Source organism: Leguminivora glycinivorella, chromosome 12 (genome assembly GCF_023078275.1).
Source record: "Leguminivora glycinivorella isolate SPB_JAAS2020 chromosome 12, LegGlyc_1.1, whole genome shotgun sequence".
NCBI classification, from domain to species: domain Eukaryota; kingdom Metazoa; phylum Arthropoda; class Insecta; order Lepidoptera; family Tortricidae; genus Leguminivora; species Leguminivora glycinivorella.
In genome coordinates, this window is record NC_062982.1 from 13,325,094 (window position 1) to 13,349,984 (window position 24,891).

Sequence of the window (24,891 nt, forward strand, 5' to 3'; positions counted from 1 at the left end):
TCACAACTATTTGTAGACTTTATTTACGTTAAAGAATTCGTATTTTGCTTTTGCCACCGTTGATGAACTAATTAGGAAGAAGATATAAATACGGACCATAATAATTAATATTTGATAGATTTAAAAAGAAATTCTAAAATATTGATCCTAATTATAAAACGTACTTAACCCTTCTTATGGAAAAGAGGGAAAATTTAATGTACATCGTTTTATGCAACAGATAAAGTTTTGCTACAGGGCATCATTTACGAGTTTTTTGCGAAAAATTAAAGAGATGGATCCTTGCCAGGTAATTATGAAAGCCATTTTTGGCATGCTTGAATATCAGGTAGGGACTTTCCCCTAACCTGATATTCAAGTATAATTGTTCATGTTCTGTCTTTTCTTTTACTTGTAAAAATGAAAGATTGAGACCATTTTTTGGATGTTTTTTAGCAATTTGGCTGTTTTCCACACATTCTGTTTTTTTTTTTTTTTTTTTTTTTCAGAATATATTTCTCAATTTAATTTGATACGGCAGGCTGTGTACCTAAGCCGGCCGGCCTAAAAACATGCTTTTCTTTTAGATACCGTTTAAAATGAGTCATTTAAAAAAAAACAAAAATATTTAAGAACCGTATAAGAGCGTGTCGGGCTACGCTCAGTGTAGGGTTCCGTAGTTTTCCGTATTTTTCTCAAAAACTACTGCACCTATCAAGTTCAAAACAATTTTCCTAGAAAGTCTTTATAAAGTTCTACTTTTGTGATTTTTTTCATATTTTGTAAACATATGGTTCAAAAGTTAAAGGGGGGCGGGCGCACTTCTTTCCTTTAGGAGCGATTATTTCCGAAAATATTAACATTATCAAAAAACAATCTTAGTAAACCCTTAATCATTTTTAAATAACTATCCAACAGTATATCACACGTTGGGGTTGGAATGAAAAAAAATATCAGCCCTCACTTTACATGTAGGGGAAGTACCCTAATAAAACATTTTTTTCAATTTTTTATTTTTGCACTTTGTTGGCGTTATAGATCCTAGCGAAGAAACATACATAAACTTTCTTGTAGCTTGTGATTAATTTTAGATTATTTGTGCGTGTTTTTAGTAAAACGTCCCACTTTGTCGGTTACCATTAAGGCGAAATTTACTTGTATCTTTTATGAATAAACTGACAAAGTGGCTTTATAGCAATCGACAAAGTGGAACGTAATATAAATGTAAGTGTTTACGCGATTAAGTACCGTTTTGTTCTAAAATTAAAAGTGGAACGTTTTCACGTGCACACTCACATTTTACCTGTGGGCCACCGTTTACGAGTTATTTCCGAAAAACTATGAAAACGGACCATATAATCGATTTTAAAAATCTTGCCTACTAAATTATCAATATTAAAATATTGATCATAGCGAAAAAACGTAGCTACATGACTTTTATTGTAGAAAATTGTATGTTTGTTATTCCCGTTAAAGATTGATTTAGCTGTGGACCACTGTTTTCGAGTTATTTGCAAAAAACGGCTCATGTAATCTATTTGAAAATACTTTCCTACTAAAATATTGATCCTAGCGAAAAATCTTACATAACCTTTCTTGTAGGAAATATTATATAGATTATTTCTGGTTATGAGCCACCGTTTTCGAATTATTTACAAAAAGCGGCCCATGTCTATTTAAAGATACTTTCCAAAGAAAATATTGATCCTAGCGAAAAAACGTATAGAACCTTTCTTGTAGGAAATTCTATGTAATTTTTTCTCGTGAATATTTATTTAGCTGTGGGCCACCGTTTACGAGGTATTTACAAAAAACGGCCCATGAAATCTATTTAAAAATACTTTCCAACTAAAATATTGATCATAGATCATAAATCTTATAGAAACTTTCTTGTACGAAATATTATTTAGATTAATTCTGTATAACATTATTTTTGGCTGTGAGCCACCGTTTTTCAGTTATCAACAAAAAGCGGCCCATGTAATCTATTTAAAAATACTTTCCAACTAAAATATTGATCCTAGCGAAAAAACGTATAGAACCTTTCTTATAGGAAATTTTATGAATTTTTTTTCTCGTGAACATTTTATTTAGCTGTGGACCACTGTTTACGAGGTATTTACAAAAACGGCCTATGAAATCTATTTAAAAATAATTTCCAACTAAAATATTGATCCTAGCGAAAAGTCTTATAGAACCCTTCTAGTAGGAAATATTATGTAGATTAAATCTGTATAACATTATTTTTGGCTGTGAGCCACCGATTTTGAGTTATCAATAAAAAGCGGCCCATGTAATCTATTTAAAAATACTTTCCAACTAAAATATTGACCCCAGCGAAAAAACGTATAGAGCCTTTCTTATAGGAAATATTGTGTAGATTAATTCTGTATAACATTATTTTTGGCTGTGAGCCACCGTTTTTGAGTTATCAACAAAAAGCGGTCCATGTAATCTATTTAAAAATACTTTCCAACTAAAATATTGATCCCAGCGAAAAAACGTATAGAACCATTCTTGTAAGAAATTTTATATAGATTTTTTCTCGTGAACATTTTATTTAGCTGTGTTCCACCGTTTACGAGGTATTTACAAAAAATGGCCCATGAAATACATACATACATACAATCACGCCTGTATCCCATAAAAGGGTAGGCAGAACACATGAAACTACTACAGCTTCAGTGCCACTCTTGGCAAATAAGGGGTTGAAAGAAAACGAAACTGTGACATGAAATCTATTTAAAAATACTTTCCAACTAAAATATTGATCCCAGCGAAAAATTTTATAGAACCTTTCTTGTAGGAAATATTATTAAGATTAATTCTTCATAACATTATTTTTGGCTGTGAGCCACCGATTTCGAGTTATTAACAAAAAAGGGCCCATGTAATCTATTTGAAAATACTTTCCAACTAAAATATTCATTCTAGCGAAAAATCTTATATAACCTTTCTTGTAGGAAATATTGTGTAGATTAATTCTGTGAAACATTATTTTTGGCTGTGAACCACCGTTTATGAGTTATCAAAAAAAAAGCCCCATGTTATCTATTTAGAAATACTTTCCAACTAAAAAATTGATCCTAGCGAAAAAACTTATATGACCTTTCTTATAGAAAATTTTATGTAGATATTTTCTGTTTAACATATTTTTTTGCTGTGGGCCACCGTTTACGAGGTATTGACGAAAAACGGAGCATGTAATCGATGAAAAAAGCTTTCTTACTGAATTATCCATTAATATATTGATCCTATCGAAAAAACGTACATAACCTTTCTTGTAGGAAATTTCATGTAGATATTTTCTGTTTAACATTTTTTTTTGCTGTGGGTCACGGTTTACGAGTTATTTACGAAAAACTAAAAAATTGACTTTCAGGATCGAATGGCAGGGTACGGACCCCACCTCATGTCATGGCATTATTTTTTCATGGGTACTTAGACCCTCATCTTTCACTGGTAAAAATGACAGACTGCCTCAGGAACCTTTTTTGTAATTTTTTTTTACCACTTTGCGCCGTTCTGGCACGGTGAAGGACCCGGCCAAATGATCTGGCATAAATACTATGCGACTTCTGAGGAACTCTACTTTCACTTTTTAATAATTCCAGGTTGCCTCAAACACCTTTTTTGGGCCCCAAAAAATTAAATATTTAAAAATTCATAGCTCGATAAAGCCCCGCTCCCCAGCTGCCAGACTTGCAGACCTGATGTTGGTTATGATCAGAGAAGCATCTGAGCACCTTTCCAGGTTGCCTCAAGGACCTACTCCAAAATCCTGCCAGCTCTTGGACAATCTGTATACCATTATTTTTTGCTGTGAGCCACCGTTTTTGAGTTATCAACAAAAAGCGGCCCATTTAAAAATACTTTCCAACTAAAATATTGATTCTAGCGAAAAAACGTATAGAACCTTTCTTGTAGGAAATCTTATGTAGATTTTTTTCTCGTGAACATTTTATTAGCTGTAGGCCACCTTTTACGAGGTATTTACAAAAAACGGCCCATGAAATCTATTTAAAAATACTTCCCAACTAAAATATTGATCCTAGCGAAAAATATTATAGAACCTTTCTTGTAGGAAATATTATGAAGATTAATTCTGTGTAACATTATTTTTGGATGTGAGCCACCGATTTCGAGTTATTAACAAAAAACGACCCATGAAATCTATTTAAAAATAATTTACAACTAAAATATTGGTTCTAGCGAAAAATGTTATAGAACCCTTCTTGTAGGAAATATTATGTAGATTAATTTTGTGTACATTAGTTTTGGCTGTGAGCCACCGATTTCGAGTTATTAACAAAAAACGGCCCATGTAATCTATTTAAAAATACTTTCCAACTAAAATATTGATTCTAGCGAAAAATGTTATAGAACCTTTCTTGTGGGAAATATTATGTAGATTAATTCTGTATAACATTATTTTTGGCTGTGAGCCACCGATTTCGAGTTATTAACAAAAAACTGCCCATGAAATGTATTTAAAAATACTTTCCAACTAAAAAATTGATCCTAGCGAAAAAAGTTATATAACCTTTCTTATAGGAAATTTTATGTAGATATTTTCTGTTTAACATAATTTTTTGCTGTGGGCCACCGTTTACGAGGTATTGACGAAAAACGGATCATGTAATCGATAAAAAAAACTTTCTTACTAAATTATCCGTTAATATATTGATCCTATCGAAAAAACGTACATAACCTTTCTTGTAGGAAATTTTATGTAGATATTTTCTGTTTAACATATTTTTTTGCTGTGGGCCACCGTTTACGAGGTATTGACGAAAAACGGAGCATGTAATCGATAAAAAAAACTTTCTTACTAAATTATCCGTTAATATATTGATCCTATCGAAAAAACGTACATAACCTTTCTTGTAGGAAATTTTATGCAGATATTTTCTGTTTAACATTTTTTTTTGCTGTGGGCCACGGTTTACGAGTTATTTACGAAAAACTAAAAAATTGACTTTCAAGATCGAATGGCGGGGTACGGACCCCACCTCATGTCATGGCATTATTTTTCCATGGCTATTTAGACCCTCATCTTTCACTGGTAAAAATGACAGACTGCCTCAAGAACCTTTTTTGGAATTTTTTTTTTTACCACTTTGTACCGTTCTGGCACGGTGAAGGACCCGGCCAAATGATCTGGCATAAATACTATGCGACTTCTGAGGAACTCTATTTTCACTTTTTAATAATTCCAGGTTGCCTCAAACACCTTTTTTGGGCCTCAAAAAATTAAATCTTTAAAAATTCATAGCTCGATAAAGCCCCGCTCCCCAGCTGCCAGACTTGCAGACCTGATGTTGGCTATGATCAGAGAAGCATCTGAGCACCTTTCCAGGTTGCCTCAAGGACCTACTCCAAAATCCTGCCAGCTCTTGGACCAATACAACACAAATGCCTCACAGCCTTCGTCGCGCATTTGTGTTGTATGGTGTTGGACATTTGCAGTTTGTTCTTTGTCAATTTTGTGTAGATTAATTGGTTAATTATTTTTTAACATAGTAATGGTAATTTTTTTTTATATTGTATAACTAGCTTTATTAATAGTGTGTGAACCTGCCTTAGAAATCTATATTATTTGTGGTCATGGTTCGTTAATATTTCTTGTATGTGGGTAGCTTTTGCACATTTTAATTTTTCCTCAGTCACCCGTTGACCACGAACGCTGTAAAGAGTTCGAAACGTCGGGATGTATTTTAAATTCATTATACGCGATTTAATCCGTTTCCATAGTTTTATTTCATGAGTAACTATCGCGGTAACCGAAGACAATATTTCATAATAAACTTAAGTATTTGATTACTTAACCGGTACTGTACTAAAATATTGTTTGTTGTGGGCAGGCCGTAGGTGCGTGGCTGTGCGTAGAAAACCATTGAGTAATAGAAAACAGAGTCAATTATAACTTTGAACACAATAAAACAACCAGCAATTTTCATTAATGAATGAATCCCCATTTATCAAAATTCGGGTAATGGCCACTGATTACACTAGTTACTATTTAACTACTACTTGGTAGTTGGTTTATATCAGATAACGCGCTGAAGAGGCCGATTTAATTGCTTAGAAGTAAACGAATGACCTATTTGCCACGGAACCTCTCGAGTGCACCCTGCACTGCATTCATTGATTGAATAAATTCAAACACTTCAAGTAACCTATTTGCAGAGGCATTGTTTCGTTGTTTACGTTCTTCGATGCTTGATAGTTATTCAATACTTATGATAACCTAATCGTGAGAAGAACAAGTAGACGCCTGACAAATTAAATGCCTATTGAGGCTAAGATTAACGAAGTAGTTTAAAACATTTAGGTGTTCCATTTCATAAAAGGCTAATTATAGCCTTCATGACCTTACAAAATTAACCTAACCATGACCTTAAAATTGTAAATATAAATGTAAAATACATTGCACAGACTAGTATTTATTCCGAATTAAACAACTAAAAATAGTATATATCAAACTGAGGACAGGTACAAGTCATAATGCGTTTTAAAACGTCGACAGAAATAGCTTGGACGTTGAGCGTGGCGCAGCGACGCAGCAAGCAAAGGTTGTCGTATTATTATCACACTCTAATTTGGGGGACCCAAACAAACCATTGCGAACGGGTGACCTACATTCGGCGTCTGCGGGCGGGCCCAAAATACGGGTAGGTGATTCATGCACCGCGCAGCGGCCCTGCACGGCGCTGCGATTGATCCAGCCCCTCACCCAGCCAGGCTAGCCTCTACTTGTTCTACTGATCCACTTTTATGGGTTATACGGTAGTCATCGCATCGATTTTTGTGATAAAACTGGTAAAACCTTTATTTTAACAACATAAAAGGTAATCCCATTTAAAGTGTTGCGTTAGAATTGGGATGTTATTATATTATTACATGTTTACATTAATACAGCAAAACGGGTAGGTGATTTTTTTATACAATTTTGAGACTTTTTTTCTCGTAGATATTAGTATTGTTTAAAAGATATATACTTAAATTTAAAAATTGGGCCGAAGATGAATCTTTCTGGATTATTACCAGGTGTTTTTTTCTTAAGTAATTTAAATAAAATACACACATTATTGTAATTACTAACATATACAATACGAGAAACGATCCAGGAAAGCCCATCCAAATACAAATGCAGCGGAAAGTTTTATCAACGCTCAATCAGACAAGTTGCTGGCATGCCTGACCTGAATGCAGGGCGCAGCCGCATCTTACTGAAAGCGCATTTAGATCTACCAGGAGGTAGATAGGGGGGGGGGGGGACCCCTGGCCTCGAGCCAGCGCCAGCGCCGAAGGCCGTCTGCAGAACTGCAAGTCATACCAGTTCCGCATTGTACAGGCAATAGGCATTATCAAAGATAATACTGATATTACGTTGCATTGCCAGATTCATGTTGTTATTGTCATTATCATAATTTGGGTATATGTTACAATATTTTGCAAGTAATTGCCGTCAAAAGCAACTTGTTACAAAACTACCGGTTTGATTTATCGATTTAGATAACGTAATTTTCGCATTTTCCTTCATGGCTGCTGACAAATCTAATTCACACTTTCCGAGAAATAGCCAAATTTCGACGTTAGTAGACAAATCGTGAGAAACTTGAAGCAATTCATGCCATTTGTTTTGTGCCTAAGTTAAGTAGCTTTAATGAAAAATGCACGCCTGCGACCTTAGCCCACTTAGCAGTGAGACCGAGGCGGCGCCAACGCTGCACTCGACGTGAAACTACCTCTCCGGGTAAATATTTCCCTACCTGTGCACAGCCGGTCCTAGGACAACCAGTGCTTTATGAACTCGACATCCATAAGAACTTATGCTTAACCGATCCACGAACTTGTATTGATACTAAGCGTTGGACTCACGAACACTCAGTGGGCAATTTGAATAAAATCTCAGGTGAAAAGATTCTAAAGCTAGCTTGAAACAAAGGCAATGCAAATTGCGTTACTGGAAGATCCTAAGCGAGAGAACTATTCGTTATTAGAAGTATAAGGTTGCCATTAATTAAAACTAATAATGGTAGACATGCATGTTAAGTTTCTGTAAATATCTTACCTTACCAAATATTATGTTGAGGGTGAAGACACGGAATATAGTTATTTCTGCTATTTATATGTTTGATACGGAGACCTAGCGTAATGCAGGTCAATGCATGAGTAGATTTATCGTTGGACGTCTGACGTCCTTGCCGTGTTCATTCTAGTCCAGTAATCCAGTTATATGGCTCTGACGTGATTGGCAATACTAGATCGGCATCTGTAAATTACGTTTGATGCACATAACTACGTCTAAGTGTTATAACTTATAAAGTAAGCATCATAGAACGAATACACGGAAACTGATAACATTTATTTAGACGATTTATTTTTGTTGTTGATTAAAAGGTGAATTGCGAAAGAAAATCAAAAAGTTGTCTTAAACAACTTCATTTCAGTAGCACAGCACAAATATGTATGTTGTTGTTACCTATGTATTTTCCGTTGTCCCCAGTGTTGGCTAAAACGGGAAACCTACTATTTCACATAGATATTTTACTGTTTGGATTCACGCACTAGCATCAAGTAAGATGATATAAGCTATAAATATATCGTCAAAATGATGCCTAAAATTTTAAGTGGGAATAACCCTATAACCTCAAATTACGCGACATAAACAACAACCAATTTAATGACGATATTTCTTTATAAACAATTCAGTATACCGCACTGTGATCTTGCATCGTAAGATTCGTAAGTATTTCACAGCATATTGTATGTAGAATAGAAAGTGAAAACGAAGATAAGTCTTCGCGCAAAAACTGTCTATTCTGGTGTAAATAAACAACCGTGAAGTGCTCACCTTGCCGGTGAAGGAAGAGAAAATTGCATGAGTCGTTTTTATTGCAATTTATTCTCTCGGCTCGATGAGAATAAGGCAGGCTATAGCCGGTGTGATGTCGTAACCGTTTGTTTTGCAAAAACACCGCCCGTGGCAAGGCTGACGGCTTGTCCACGCAAACTTAGGGTTACCAGGCGTCATGATTTTATCTGACAAGGATTTCGTTTCATGTTACGGCTGACCAGAATTTACTAAACTTGTCTTAGGTTACGACCGCGGCCGATGTAATTGCTGAAAACTTTAGAAACTTTTTACTGCGACTTCTCAAAAAGGATGAATCTTTCAGTAACAATTGCATCTACATATAAGAAATTTAACAAATTTATTAGAAATAAATTAGATTAGGTATCTTTTGTTGTTCCTTGTCCCATCATCATTCGCCGTACATTTTTATTTACCTGTACTTTTTTCTTATTTGTTGTTTAATCACGAATAAACAATTTTTAAAATAACGTTTGATTGGTTCATTTAAGATGGTCGTTTGCTTACTCTGCATTCGCAAGTGTTTTCATGATATATGAACTCTGTGATAATGTTTTTGATTATTACTTAAAGGAGAATCTGGTCAAAAAATATTAGGACTTTTGTGTTTGGTAACCCTACCGTACTTGCAGCAGCCGGATCTGAATAGTTCGCCAGTTGGTAGCCGACCCACTAACGCGCCTTACCAAACCAACGCTCATGACATATTTCGATTGGCGTTGCAACATTGATATTTGTAATAGATTAAATACTGGCCTAATGAATTGACTAGTCTACTAAGGCGGTAATTAGGACCAAAAAAATCGAAGTCACATTTTTATTTCAAACGAAACGCTAAAGCTAAGAGGTAAAGGTACAATAAATATATATAGTAAAACATTTTTCATAATGTTATCCAGGGGTTCAAACGCGGGGAATGATGTATATTTTATTTATTTATTTATTTAATCTTTATTGTACACAAAGAAAGAAAAACTTATAGTACAAAAGGCGGAATTAATGCCAGACAGCATTCTCTACCAGTCAACTTTTAGGCAAAGCAGAGATATTATATATGATGATCGCTTCATCATAAAAGTCTGTTAACAAACTACGAAGACATATGCATTAAAATAAAATTACGCATCTACGGCATTAACGTCAGTTCAATGCCAGTTGGAATACAACGCAATAAGTTGCCCTTAGTCGAGTAAGGAAACAATTACGTGGATATTAGAACAGATCTCCTCCATGGTCACATTTACACGGCATTGCGCAACATGACCGTCCTAATAAATACAAGTGAAAATAAGGCGACTCTTTCAGGTATTGATATATGGAAATCTTCTTGGCCTATTATTATAACTGAATATAACTTTCTCGCAACTACTGCTAAGGGTTATTTGAGGGGACATTGGGATTATTCAGAAAAGGAGTATAATATTTTATAATGCCGGCAACGCACATCAATGCATTGCAGGATTCCATAAGGTATGGTGACTGCTTACCATCACGCGGGTATTGTTATTACAATCGGTGCCGTGACCTGGATTAGTGAAAACAAAGTGCATTGATAAAAAAACTTACTGTCAACTAAACAACCAAAGCTCTAAGTCAAAGGACTCAAAGGTGAATCCTAAGGAAACGTCAAAAGGTTTTGCTGCAACGGAATTCAATCAATAAAGATTCCCTGATGTCCACAGGTGATTTAATCAAAACAGTTTGTTTACCTTCAGATATTTTTTTAGGTGAGATAAAAATAATCGTATTTATTTGTTCGTGTTTTATTATTGTGTTTGAAAAAGGTTTTCTTGCCGATTGTTTTTATATTTTAAGTCATCTACTGAGTAGTAGATGATCATTCTCATCAAGCCAAATCTAATTCAAATTCTACACTGTTCCTATCATATCATTCATATCGCTTTCTTCCATCAGCTAAGTGTTTGCACAATATTGCATTGTGGACAAATTTCCTTTATTTCAGTTCAATCGGAAATTCACAAGACCTAATAGGTCGACACCAAGACAGGTGCCCATGTAATATTGTTTGCACAATATTGCATTGTGGACAAATTTCCTTTATTTCAGTTCAATCGGAAATTCACAAGACCTAATAGGTCGACACCAAGACAGGTGCCCATGTAATATTGTTTGCACAATATTGCATTGTGGACAAATTTCTTTTATTTCAGTTCCATCGGAAATTCACAAGACCTAATAGGTCGACACCAAGACAGGTGCCCATGTAATATTGTTTGCACAATATTGCATTGTGGACAAATTTCCTTTATTTCAGTTCAATCGGAAATTCACAAGACCTAATAGGTCGACACCAAGACAGGTGCCCATGTAATATTGTTTGCACAATATTGCATTGTGGACAAATTTCCTTTATTTCAGTTCAATCGGAAATTCACAAGACCTAATAGGTCGACAGTGTCGACACCAAGACAGGTGCCCATGTAATATTGTTTGCACAATATTGCATTGTGGACAAATTTCCTTTATTTCAGTTCAAACGGAAATTCACAAGACCTAATAGGTCGACACCAAGACAGGTGCCCATGTAATATTGCTTAGTAAAGGTGTTTAATAATCTGCTAATACTGTAAACAACCTATCTAAAATAAGTACGACCAGAAAGTTATTATAAGCAGATTGCTACTTCCTAACTGTTTATAGTTGAGCCGGCTGTCTTTGCTCGTGTGTTGACGATTGACCGTGTCGTGTAGCGTATACTCTTGCGGAACTAAAATTAAGTCTCAGATGAAAGGTCAGCCTACCTTCTGTTGTTAATTAGAACACAGCTGCCGCCAAGCCGCGGAGATCAAGCCAATTATGAATATCCAGCAATTCATTCAAAATCGAAAGCGTCAATAAAAAGTTTAACTAAAACAAGCGTTTCATTCGTGTTCAAATGTAAACAAACAGAACCGATTACGCTGCGATTTTAATTGGTTAGGTATTAGGTACGTTGCACGTTGTATGTGCAACGAAGCAATTCATGTCAGGCGGACTAACCCCATTATTAAACGAAAATGATTTTGATAAGGTTTTTGTTTCCTTTTCCTGATTTCTATAAAACCGGCCAAGAGCGTGTCGGGCCACGCTCAGTGTAGGGTTCCGTAGTTTTCCGTATTTTTCTCAAAACTACTGAACCTATCAAGTTCAAAACAATTTTCCTAGAAAGTCTTTATAAAGTTCTACTTTTGTGATTTTTTCATATTTTTTAAGCATATGGTTCAAAAGTTAGAGGGGGTGGGACGCACTTTTATTCCTTTAGGAGCTATTATTTCTGAAACTAGGATTATTATCAAAAAACCGGCCAAGAGCGTGTCGAGCCACGCTCAGTGTAGGGTTCCGTAGTTTTCCGTATTTTTCTCAAAAACTACTGAATCTATCAAGTTCAAAACAATTTTCCTAGAAAGTATTTATAATGTTCTACTTTTGTGATTTTTTTCATATTTTTCAAACATATGGTTCAAAAGTTAGAGGGGGGGACGCACTTTTTTTTCCTTTAGGAGCGATTATTTCCGAAAATATTAATATTATCAAAAAACGATCTTAGCAAACCCTTATTTATTTTTTAATACCTATCCAACAATATATCACACGTTGGGGTTGGAATGAAAAAAAATATCAGCCCCACTTTACATGTAGGGGGGGTACCCTAATAAAACATTATTTTCTATTTTTTACTTTTGCACTTTGTTGGCGTGATTGATATATATATTGGTACCAAATTTTAGCTTTCTAGTGCTAACGGTTACTGAGATTATCCGCGGACGGACGGACGGACGGACGGACGGACAGACAGACAAACATGGCGAAACTATAAGGGTTCCTAGTTGACTACGGAACCCTAAAAAGAGACCATAACCTTGTGGCCAAAGCCATCAATTCACAATTCCATAACCAAAAAAGTAAGCTTTTTGATTCGTACAATGATGATCGATACTTCAACATCTATGTAGTTTAATTATTAATATTTTCACGAAACTAGGATAGCGCCCTGATTAATAAAACCAAAACATATTTCACAACATTAAAGTAGTGCAGCAGTGCAGCGGAGGTGATGGAATAGGCGCGTTGTTTGTATAACGTGGTGAAGCAACTGCGCGCCGTCAAAACACGTTGCGCAACGCGCTCGCATTCCGCGCGCGGTCGTCACCGCGAGCTCTCGGAGTTTCACTTCGTAGTTACCTTTACCTCGTTTCTGTTGTTTGTACGGCAAAATGAAACGTGACGTCTTAATGGGGAAAGGGGGAAAGGCTTTGGAAATTTCGCTTATTGCGAAATTCTGTTTCTTTATTGTTTCATTCAGTAGCACGATTTCATAGATCCTTAGATATGGAAACAATACAATTTCTTATTTCCATATCTAAAATAAAAAAAAGTCCATTGAAACTGTCGTAATTACTACTAGATAAAAATCTAATCAATACAGAGGTTTTCCCTAACCCATCTCAGCCAGGGTTTACATAACCCTGCGCGTACGATAAATATAGATACGTTCGCAATCCTAAGTATGTATGCATGCTATAGGTATGTGTCTAAAATAAACAACAAACAAACAGTTTAAGGATAACTTCCCGAGCTTTTAAAAATAATGGCATAGGCAAACAACACGAGAAACGGTAATACCACTGGTTAAACCCTGTATAATAAATAAGGAAATAACAGTGCTTATACTATATTTAACAATTCAAATTGAATCTGTGAACAGTTTTGGTGTCATCAGATTTATCATCGTGACACGACAGTAATTTCACAATCCACTCGTTACAGTGTTTGTAAACACCATTATGTAGGTAGCCACTGAAGGTTACCCCCAAACAACTGTTAACAATTGCTACACCGCGCTACGTAATTTCAACTTTGTTGTAACTTTATTTTCATAGAAGTCATTTATCTTGAATTTATTACAATGTCAAACAGTCTTTATTATTGTTTGCTGCAGTGTAATTTCTAAATAACAAATTAAGAGAGAGCATTAGACTGGCAAGGTTACATCGGACATTCGTGACGATGCCAGACGAAGGTGTATTACTAAATTTCTTATGGGATAAATAAATAGGTAATAAATTAAAAGGTAAAGATTGATTTTTATTTTATTATGGTTTCGGCACAGATTAATAATATGTTGCTAATAAGTAATAAGTTTCGGAGCGAATGTTGCAAATTAAAAAAGTTAAATAAGATTAAGGCCCACTTGCACCAACCACTTAACTCAGGGTTAGTGGGCTGTCATCTGTCAAATTCCATATAAAATGGTGGAATAGGCTCCATTTTCGTTGGTGCCCTAAGGGGCACAGATATGTAGATCGTTAATTATTGTTCGAATAATTTCAATATTACACATCCAGACAGGAAAGCATGGCCGCGCTATAAATGATAAAACATCAGGCCATCCCTATCGCACTATTTGTAAGTGCGATAGGGACGGCCCGATGTTTTATCGTTTATCCCGCGACCATGCTATCGGTGCAGGTCATCTATGTAACAGTGAACGTATCGACAGTCAAAAATAAGCATATTACATCTCTAAGTGTTTGGTTACAAAATACACTACGATACAAGAAGTTATTTACTTGAAAGAGATGGATCATTCATCAGTCAGGACAGGAGGTGTATTCATGAATGTTTCACATGCGTTACGCAAAGGAATGCACGCAAGTAACGGGGAGGAAAGTCAGCTGCACAAACAGAGTGAATCACCGTGTTTACATCGCGTTTTTAGAAGCGGCCGACCCGACCGAGTTTTTTACCACAGACATATAATGTAGTTCGTTTTTATGTTTACTTTCACCCGCCTCGATATGGCATGTAATAGAATGTGGTAAATTCTATAAATCTACACTTACTGGTAGTAGTGTTTCGATGTATTTCTTTCTCTCACTCACTCTGTTATTACATAGTTATGTAGTTAAAGCGTGCGCGATACCACTTGATACAAGCCTTAAGACGATACAGGAGGGGTCAATGCTCCATACAAACGCTCTCAACTATTTCCTCCCTGGTTTTTGAAGATAGAGCAATGATTTTTTCAACACAGATTTTATTTTTTTATTTGTGTCGGACCGTTTTGATTTTTTTGATATTCTTATTTTTAAAGACGCTAGAGCCCATCAAAAATTTCCAAAAATGGTCTTATTGATTATGGCGCAAAAAAAGGTGTGGTATTCAAAATTGGTAACAATTAGCCAAAAAAACTAAACGGTCCGACACAGATTATTTCATTATTATTCAGATTCTCAAATTTCGTTACGATTAAGTTTTAAACGAGGAAACAGTCAAGAGCGGAACCTCGATTTTAAAGATTTTTTCGCAATATCTTTTAACAGTTGTTCTGAATTGACAATTTTTGTTCGATAAATCTACTTAATAACACTAGTATATTTAACTGAAATTCCCAAATTGAAAGGGGGGCTTCGTTCCATTTTAGCATTTTCGCTCCTGTCCTGTAGCGTCTTAAACAATGCTCATCGGTATGGTTAATGATTAATGTGTGGGGAAATTTAACCTAATTTAACTTATTAATATTGTCTTCGGTTACCGCGATAGTTACTCTTGAAATAAAACTATGGAAACTGATAAATTTTAAATTTTTATACGCGATTTAATCCGTTTCCATAGTTTTATTTCTTAACTTATTAAATTAGTGAATACTATACCTACTCGCTTAAGTCTTAGTAGAAGAGAACAACAATATTTTTATTTTATTTAAATACGAAATTGAGCTGAAGAAATCGTAGACTAATGCAATCAGAAGCAAGTAACGTACGTAGAAGTTATTGGGTTCAGTATGGTAAAATAATTTCTTTTTTATAAAGGTAAAAATATATTATTATTTTTTCCGATAGTGGTTAACCACATTGTCAAACTTGTAATTATAACTTCCTTGACGTCCAAAAATACCCCATATTTTATTCTGGCAGGAAGCAGTAAATTTAATCAAGAGTATTTACTTCCATACTTTACGTGCCTCATCAAGTAATGATGAGTTATTTTATCACAAAGCTGAAATTCTAAATCAGTTACCAGTACCACCTACACCTGAGATGAGGCGAGCAGCGTTGTTTGGAGGTTGTCAATATTCTTTATTTACAAGTACTATGCTTTAACAACATTGCGTTACATGCATCGTCTATAAACATATGTGTCTGTGCTTCTTACCTTGTTCCGCAATCAAGACCTCGTTACGTGCACGAGGAGCCTAGTCGCCGCCCTTAATGGCCATCTGCCAATGTTTGAAGGCGTCCTGAGGAAACCGAAAACTCATTTAAATATTATTGAAAAATAACAAATCACTTCAGCTAAATAACAAGTGGGAGTTTCCTGTATTCCGGGCCAGATTTAAACAAACATGGTGTTTTTTCCTTAGACTCGGGAATCTCGGGATTGGCAATGATTGAATGATGAATTTTCAACAACGCCAAGCTTAGTCCGTTTTACATCATCCGATTCAATGGAAAAAATCCAAGATGGCGCCTGTAATGTATGGGATATAGGTCCTTCATCGGATCGGATAATGTGAAAACGCACTTAGGGTCTGGCCCTCAAGAGTTATCAAGGATAAAAGCTGGAGTTCTGAAGACGGGGCATTCCATGAGGTGTCTCTACACAACAGCTTATTTAATTATTTTTAACCATTATGACAGGTATGACGCTAGGCAAATTTCGTAGAATTCTCCGACTAAATACCTACTACCAGTCTAGGTACCTAGATTAGAAAAATAGTTATGTAGATATAGACAAATTGTTCAAGAATGGATAGGTCAGGTAAGAAAGGTCGTGTCCTTGCCAAAGGCCGCAGGTTAATCAAGGTAGTGGCATAGAAATATTTAATTAATCTAAGGGTAGTGGGTACTCTTTTTTTTTATACCACGTCGGTGGCAAACAGGTATACGGCCCGCCTGATGGAAAGCGGTCACCGTAACCTATGGACGCCCGCAACTCAAGGGGTGTCACGTGCGCGTTGCCGACCCATTAGAAACTTGTACACTCCTTTTTTGAAGAACCCCATACTGTAGTTCATCGGGAATACCTCGACAGGGAGCTCATTCCACAGCCGGAGCGTTCGTGGGAGGAAATTCCTCTGAAACCGCACGGTGCGCGACCATTTAGGTTGCAAGGTGTGTGGATGAGCGCCCTGTCGATGGCGAGCGGTGCGATGATGAAAAGTGGCCGTTGGCATCATGTCAAACAGTTCTTCAGAACACAACCCATTGTACAGGCGATAGAACACACATAAGGAGGCGAAGTCCCTCCTTAGACTTAAGGGTTCAATACCGCCTGTGAGTTTGGGATCGTCGACAATTCGTACAGCGCGTCTCTGGATCGAGTCAAAGGGTCCAAGCTGGTATCCAGGTGCTCCTGCCCAAAGGTGACAGCAGTACTCCATGTGGGGTCTAACTTGCGACTTGTACAAGAGCAGTCTTTGCCCCGGAGTAAAGTACCCCCTCGCTCTGTTGAGCACACCGAGCTTTTTGGATGCCAACGCAGCTTTCCCTTCCAAGTGACAACGGAATTGGACGCTACTCGAAATGTCGACTCCGAGGATCCCAATACTTCCTGACAAGGTAAGGGCTTGAAACTGTGGAACCACAGTAAATGGGGTTTTCTTAGCGGTGAACGCACACACCTGTGTCTTAGTGGGATTGAAACAGACTAGGTTGTCCCGACCCCACACCGAGACTCCGGACAGAATCCTCTCGATGTCCGACACAAGCTTTTCACGACTTTCTAGTACCACTGAACGAGGGATATTAGCACGGCCCGTGTAAAATGTATCCCCAGTACTGTCATCCGCATAGCAATGGATGTCGCCGATAGACAACATGTCATTGATATGCAGCAAGAACAGCGTTGGGGATAGCACAGAACCTTGCGGGACGCCAGCGTTTATATCCATGCTATCGGAGCAGCTACCGTCTACTACGGCTCGTATGCGTCTGCCGGACAAAAAGCTGGCAATCCATTTGCATAATCCATTAATCCCTCGGGCAGTCCATAAGATGGTAACTTCGACAAAACTCTATATATTTTTTAAAACCTAACTACCAATGAGGAGGCACACTCAAGGGTTATGACAGATGGCGCCACCCTATTAATCCATACGTGAGAGCGAGAAGATGATATGTTTTTTCCATCGATCTAAACTACCTAGATGCACCATCACGGCTTAGAATGTGTCCGCAGCAAATTGTGCTTGAAAATGTTCTAAGCACAATTGGGCGGTCAGTAGCGCTTCATCCGCCGTGTCGGCACAGTATAAGGATATATCAGTAGTTAATCTCCGGCAGCGGCGGCGCGGTCGTTACTACTGCGCAAGGTCACGCAGGGTTGTACATGTACAACGTTACTATAATCGACTTCGTACAATGTAAGTTGTTGTAAATCTAATAGGTACTATTAACTGTAAGTAGGTTTTAGTATAACAATACCACGTCATGACACCACATTAGTCAGTATTGAAGACACAAAAAATCATTATAAATATATTACTCTCATACGCGCAATAGTAGATTGTGTAACAATAATTGCAAAAGCGTTAATTTAAGTGTTCATTTTATATGTTTTCTCTAGAATACACCCAATCCATCACAATAAAAAAAAGATTCGTTTGAACTAGAAACGTAGGTACCTACTGTCCTACTCGTATTAGTAACTGTGTATGGCGCTATGCTAGTACCAACGCTCTTTCTACCTTTTTATCTAACAAAGATTCAAGTACGTATTTGTTTCTTAAATACTGACGAAATCATATTTACATAAAATGTTTGAATAGATGTTTGCACAATATTTAAGTAGGTACCAAACTTTCGAGCTAGATAGATCGCAGCATCTACCTAAATGTCGTTACAGATAAATCCTTATTGATTTTAATGTGTCATTCTAGCTTTAAATCTCACTTTTACGCCATTTACGTAAGCAATAATGTACCTAACACTGCAAATATATAACAACCACTTACTTTTCTGGGTGTCTAGGAATTCTAAAGAATGACATTTCCGCATTTTGAGAACTTTCCATACACCCATAAACACTACAGTAACGAAAATATGTCTTCGGTGCTGACGTCATTTTCTCCCGAACTCAACACGTCAACACAGCGCGCAAACGCGGCCCCGACTGTCCAGCCCAATAATCACCAGTTTCGCATGTTTTCGCCGCATGCGAGGGGAGGGAGGGGGACACACCGCGCGGCGTGAAGTTTGTAAGAAGAGTTATTACTGGTTTTATACTGTGGTGTCGGCAACATGCCTAAGTGCTCCGTAAAAAAGTGCAAAAATAACACCTTATATACGTTGAAAAAGGATGACGTATCGTATTTCCGGTAAGTAATTGTTAATAATTTTATAATGTTATGCATTTGTGGTCAAAATGGCTTCCTAACTTACAAAAAACATTTATTTTCTAGAATAATTAAAGTAAATTCCTTGATTTGGTCTTACGCAGTTTGTCTCTTTCTCTCGCGCTATACTAGTAATGAGCGGACGGCGACAAAAGATGGATGAAGTGGAACATAGTTAAAAATGGAATGATGGAGTCGCTAATTTATATTTTTTGTAAAAGAAGCCTATTTCATATTAATAATGTATGAAATAAATGATTTCAATTCAATAATATTAATACATATCTTATAAATTACTTTAATTATAAAAAGAAACAACCCGGGAATAGCAAATTCGTTTTTAAGTAATAAAAAAGCTTTTTATTCCAGATTCCCAAAACAAGACGTTGAAAGGGAAAAATGGCGCAAGATTATAGCTGAGGAGCGGAGAGAAGATTTACCCAAACAAAGCTTTGAAAGAAATTATGCGTAGAATAATAAATTAATGTCATCGTTCAATTCTTCTTTGTTTTAATAGCTACTTAATTCATATTCTCCAAGTGCACCCTCACACACACCACATACAATCCCTCAACTGTTTACCTTCACATAATCGCTACACATACACTCACTACACGCACACACACACATATATATATATAATATATATATATATATATATATATATATATATATATACCTCAGTTGACTCTATTTAATAATGCAAACATTGCAAAACGTGGAGATATTAATCAGTTCAGTTGCAATTGTCCCCCAGTCCAAATTGTCCCGCCGTACCTTATATATTTTTTTGTTTGAGATAATATCAATAAAAATATCGTACAGTAAAAACTCATTTTTTTTCGCTTAAAATACGCAACATCTCGAAAAATGTTATACCAAACGTTTTGTTCCTTAAGAAATTTTCTATCTAATAGGATTTTTAAAACAGTTTTTCGCAAAAATACCGCAAATTTCCTCATTCTCGCCTTTCATCTCATAGCGCGACTCCCATGATGCCTCTGTCCATCCTCGTTCCCAATGTAAAAATGGCGTTTAGATTGTTGCAGCGCAAACGAAATTAAACTTAAGTTGGTTGCAATAAGACGTAGATTTTTTTAAAAATATGCACACCTGCGATCTGCGGTAATAAAATTTTATGGCTTTCGCGATGATCACATTCATTAATGTCATAACCGCCAATTGCTTGCATTTGAAATTGAACTTTAAGTACTAAGAAATAACGTTGTTTTTGTAAAAAAATGAAAGTAGTTTTTACTACATTGCGAAGTTTTCGTTTGTCAACTGGACGCACACATTTGCAACTAAGCGATCGGACACTTTTGAGTGCCGAATTTGTAGGTGATAGTGTATCTAGAGAAGTTTAAATTGATGGTTTTTTCTCTCTCACACATATGATGAATGAATGACAGTGACATGCCTAGATACTTGCACAGGCGCCGCCTGGCGGGATAAAATGTCAGTGTGCCTCCTCATTTAAAGCATATTCCAGTCTTATATTCTACAGGCATTTACACAGTATGAACTTTATAAATAAATATCTTCGGAATCAGAGGGCAAATTTGATCGATTATTACTACTATCGCTAACTAAAGGCCAAGTTAAGTCGCGTTAGAATTTTATTAATTTCCACTCATTCTAGTCAGATATAATATCCATACTAATATTATAAATGGGAAAGTCTGTTTGTTTGTCCGTCTTTCACGGCAAAACGGAGCGACGAATTGACGTGATTTTTTAGGTAGAGATAGTTGAAGGGATGAAGAGTAATAGGCTACTTTTTGTCTCTTTCTAATGCGAGCGAAGTCGCGGGCAAAAGCTAGTAATAAATGTACAGTTAGTTCAACTATACTTGTCCAATCATGTAAACAAACACTGCTGGAAAACATTATCTCACTTTTCTCTGGAATTGCACATTAACCATCACTAAAAATGTTATTATACACTTAAATAAACTCACAAAGTATTATTTTCATAATGATTAGGTAATTTTGTAGTAAAAGAAAGAAACGAAACGTTATAATTGTCAACATTCGTTATGGACGTAGTTACAGTAGTTACGCAGTAAGGTATCCATCTGAAATTATCATCGAAATGAAAGACTTTTTTCATACAAGGATTAAAATTTAACAATTTCATGTGGATTGGGACGATACTGCGTATTATACGTCCGTTTATACTCAATTTTATTTCGAATACGAAGGCCCGATAGAACTTGAAACGGTCATTAGGCGTTAAAAATAGGATTAGTGAAAACAAAAGATACCTGGCTAGACCCACTTTCGGCTACTGTACCCAACTAGGCCTCTACTCACCCCTATTTAACCCTTATTTAATACCCCATGGTGATTGATAGATTATTAAACGCTCTGAATTTTAAAATGCCCTCAAACGCGAATACTTCACAAATTGGCACTTATTCTAGCGACGCACCTCTGTATTACATTACCAGTACCTCTTAAATATTGGTCGTTATATCGTAGGTAATCGAAAAAACCGGCCAAGTGCGAGTCGGGCTCGCGCACAAAGGGTTCCGTAGCAGCAAATATTTAACCAAAATTACAGTTAAATCAACCTATCTCAAAAACTATAAGAGATAATTTGATCAAACCAAAAATCGTTGAAAGAGTTAATTAGCATGCATCACCTCTATTTTTTTTAGAATTTTATACCCCGTAGTTATAAAAATAGAGGGGGGGGGACATACTTTTTACGACTTTGAGAGCTGATATCTCAAAAACCGTTCACTTTAAGAAAAATGTTTTTTAGAAAACTTTATATCATTTTAAAAGACCTTTCCATTGATACCCCACACGGGTATGTACATCGAAAAAAAAATTTTCATCCCTCAGTTACATGTATGGGGGCCCCACCCCCAATTCTTTTTTTTACTATTTAGTGTCATAATTTTGTAGCGGTTCATACAACACATATTCCCATCAAATTTCATCACTGTAGTACTTATAGTTTCCGAGTAAATCGGCTGTGACAGACGGACAGACGGACAGACGGACAGACGGACAGACGGACATGACGAAACTATAAGGGTTCCGTTTTTGCCATTTTGGCTACGGAACCCTAAAAAGTGAAAACAAAGCCAAATTGGCGTTTCCGTCCACTTCACCCGATTTGATCAAATTGATAGTTACTTGCAAATAGGGTAGGGTACGTAAAATATACCGAAAGCTGCCATGCTACGTTTAACATACTTTATTTTGTTAATAGGTCTTCTGTCTGTGGCTTAGGTCATTAAGGCCCACTTGCACCAACTACTTAACTCAGGGTTAGTGGGCTGTCAACTGTCAAATTCCATATAAAATGGAGGGTTAACCCTCGGGTTAACCCACCATTTTGTATGGATTTTGACAGATGACAGCCCACTAACCCTGAGTTAAGTGGTTGGTGCAAGTGGGCCTTAGTGGCACAACTATTCGCACTAGTGCCATCTAGGGGCTGTAATTTGAAAATAGCTACAATGATTTAATTCAAACTTATAATATTATGTTTAATGTCCCCGACAATTTAATGATTTGTTCTGCCTTGGTTAAATTTAATGTTATTCAGATTGGATTACCTATTTGCAAACGACTGTATGTGGGGTCATCAAAATGAGATCAGTAACAAGATTTGGCAAATAGACAGTAGCGAAAAATATAATATTCCAAATAATACGTTCTAGATTAAAGACATCCTGACAAAATTATTGAATTTTTTACGACATTGGACTTCACAAGATTATATTCAAGGCCGTCTAGTTCGATACTGGGTTACGTTACGAAGGAAAGTTTGGTTATGTGGCGTTATCATTATACCAAAAATAAAACAAAGTAACCTATGTATTGAACCATTATATACATATTACTGCAAATACAACATACCAGTTTAATTTCAGCCATTATATATAACCTCGTAATAACATCGAGGTTATCAAAATTGTCACTAACGCGAAAGAACTGCCTTAAATTTTAATCCAACAGAGTCAAAATAAGAGCACTTGGTCGTAGTCAAAGTTTACAATTCACCACACTAAATCACAATCATTCTTGAACAAATATCCCAAAAAACAATAAAATTGTTATCATTTTATCAATCAGACATTCATTAAATCCAGACTTTTGACAGACAGAAACAGAGCAGCCACGAAAATACGAGCGAAACTAGGTTGCGCGCGCCATCTCTCGGCATGTAATGACCTTACAAAGACAGCTGTCATACTTTATTTCACAAATATAGCTTCTATGCATTTGACCTAAAGCATGTTTTCGTTAAATTCACACTCTTTTAGGTGTAGGTTACTACATTCGAAAAAAAAAAACAATGAAAATCCCATTTTGAACTCTCTCACGAAAATTAGACTAACATTGCTTTACGAATACTAAATGTTTTTATTTTATTTGGAATGGGATACTCTTGCGTATCTCTAAGGTTAACCCATTCCTTGCTTGAGCTCCAATGAATGAGCCGATCCATTACTAGAGGTTTCTGGAAAGTGGTGGATCGGTCCCCGTCCCGTCCTGTCCTTAATAAATATTAGTGCGTTTTCACATTATCCTATCCGATATCGGATGTAGGACCGATATCCCATGCATTACAGGCGCCATCTTGGATTTATTCCATTGAAATCCTTCCGACGTCCGATATCGGATCGGATAATGTGAAAACGGACTTAAGATTCCTCACCTCAATAGGACTTCACTAGATGTCGCACAATTGTATAAACATCAGTATTTATAAAAGGACGTCTAGCCCTAAATAAATCTTATGATATGATGATATGATCCTTAAAATGGAAAACTTTAATAGAAAAGTATTTGCATCACACTCGCACATTAAATGTGCTACTGCACGCAGACGGAGCGGGAGTTATAAACAAACTCCCTAGGGAGTTATGAAATTTCTAGTACCGTATTTAACTTTCTTTTATCTTTTGCATATTGTTTTTATATTGCAAGTGTGATGAAAAACATTGTGTGTAACTCGGACCGTCGCTATTTAACTTACTCTCGTTAGCAAATATTTAACTTCCGCCCCACGGTGCACAATGTTCGCTCAAAATAGTCGATTGTGTCACATATTGAATCCTGCTGAACGAAACAAAGGATTGTATATTGGTATAATCAATAAAATAGAATCATATAAGGGAGATATTAAATGATAACGCCCAAAGTGGAAATTATTTGCTACTATGTGATACAGGACACTGCTTGAGGATTTTATGTTATAAATTATTATTTGTCCTACAAAATTGTATGCAACAAAAATTACAAATCATGCCCTAAAACAGAAGTGCACTTTTCAACCGTTCTGGCAGGAAAGACCCGCATTACAATAGGTGATGTAGTTATTTTGCTCTTAGGTAAAACAAAAGCCTCCAGAGAGATAGACAAGCAAGCATAACAGTCCGCTTAACTTTAACCCTTAATTGCGTGATTTTTTAGAGAATGGTTTACTAACTCTAGGAAAAATAATTTAAAAAAATTGAATATCGAATTAACCCTTAAATGCATCATTTTTTTCTTTTAACGCGAAATTAATATATGTGATAGACAATGGTTTTCTGACTGTGGGAAAAATAATTAAAAAAATATTTAACATCGATTTTAATACATACTAAACCAGTGTTAAAAGATGAATAAGCTAAATCTTATTTATATAAATATATCATTGGTAAATTTTATATGAAAAGTTTTACTAT

The 24,891-nt window shown here is 36.1% G+C and overlaps 1 protein-coding gene across 1 annotated transcript in view; it reads right to left on the minus strand.

The window, feature by feature from the left end:
* Positions 1 to 23,293, minus strand: part of LOC125231568 (3-phosphoinositide-dependent protein kinase 1) — a 131,531-nt gene extending 108,238 nt beyond the window's left edge. The window contains exons 1-2 of the mRNA XM_048137026.1: positions 23,075 to 23,293; positions 16,016 to 16,100 (exon numbers count right to left, since the gene is read on the minus strand). The gene's annotated coding sequence lies outside the window, so the exon portion shown is untranslated. The remainder of the gene's footprint in view (positions 1 to 16,015; positions 16,101 to 23,074) is intronic.
* Positions 23,294 to 24,891: the final 1,598 nt, after the last annotated feature.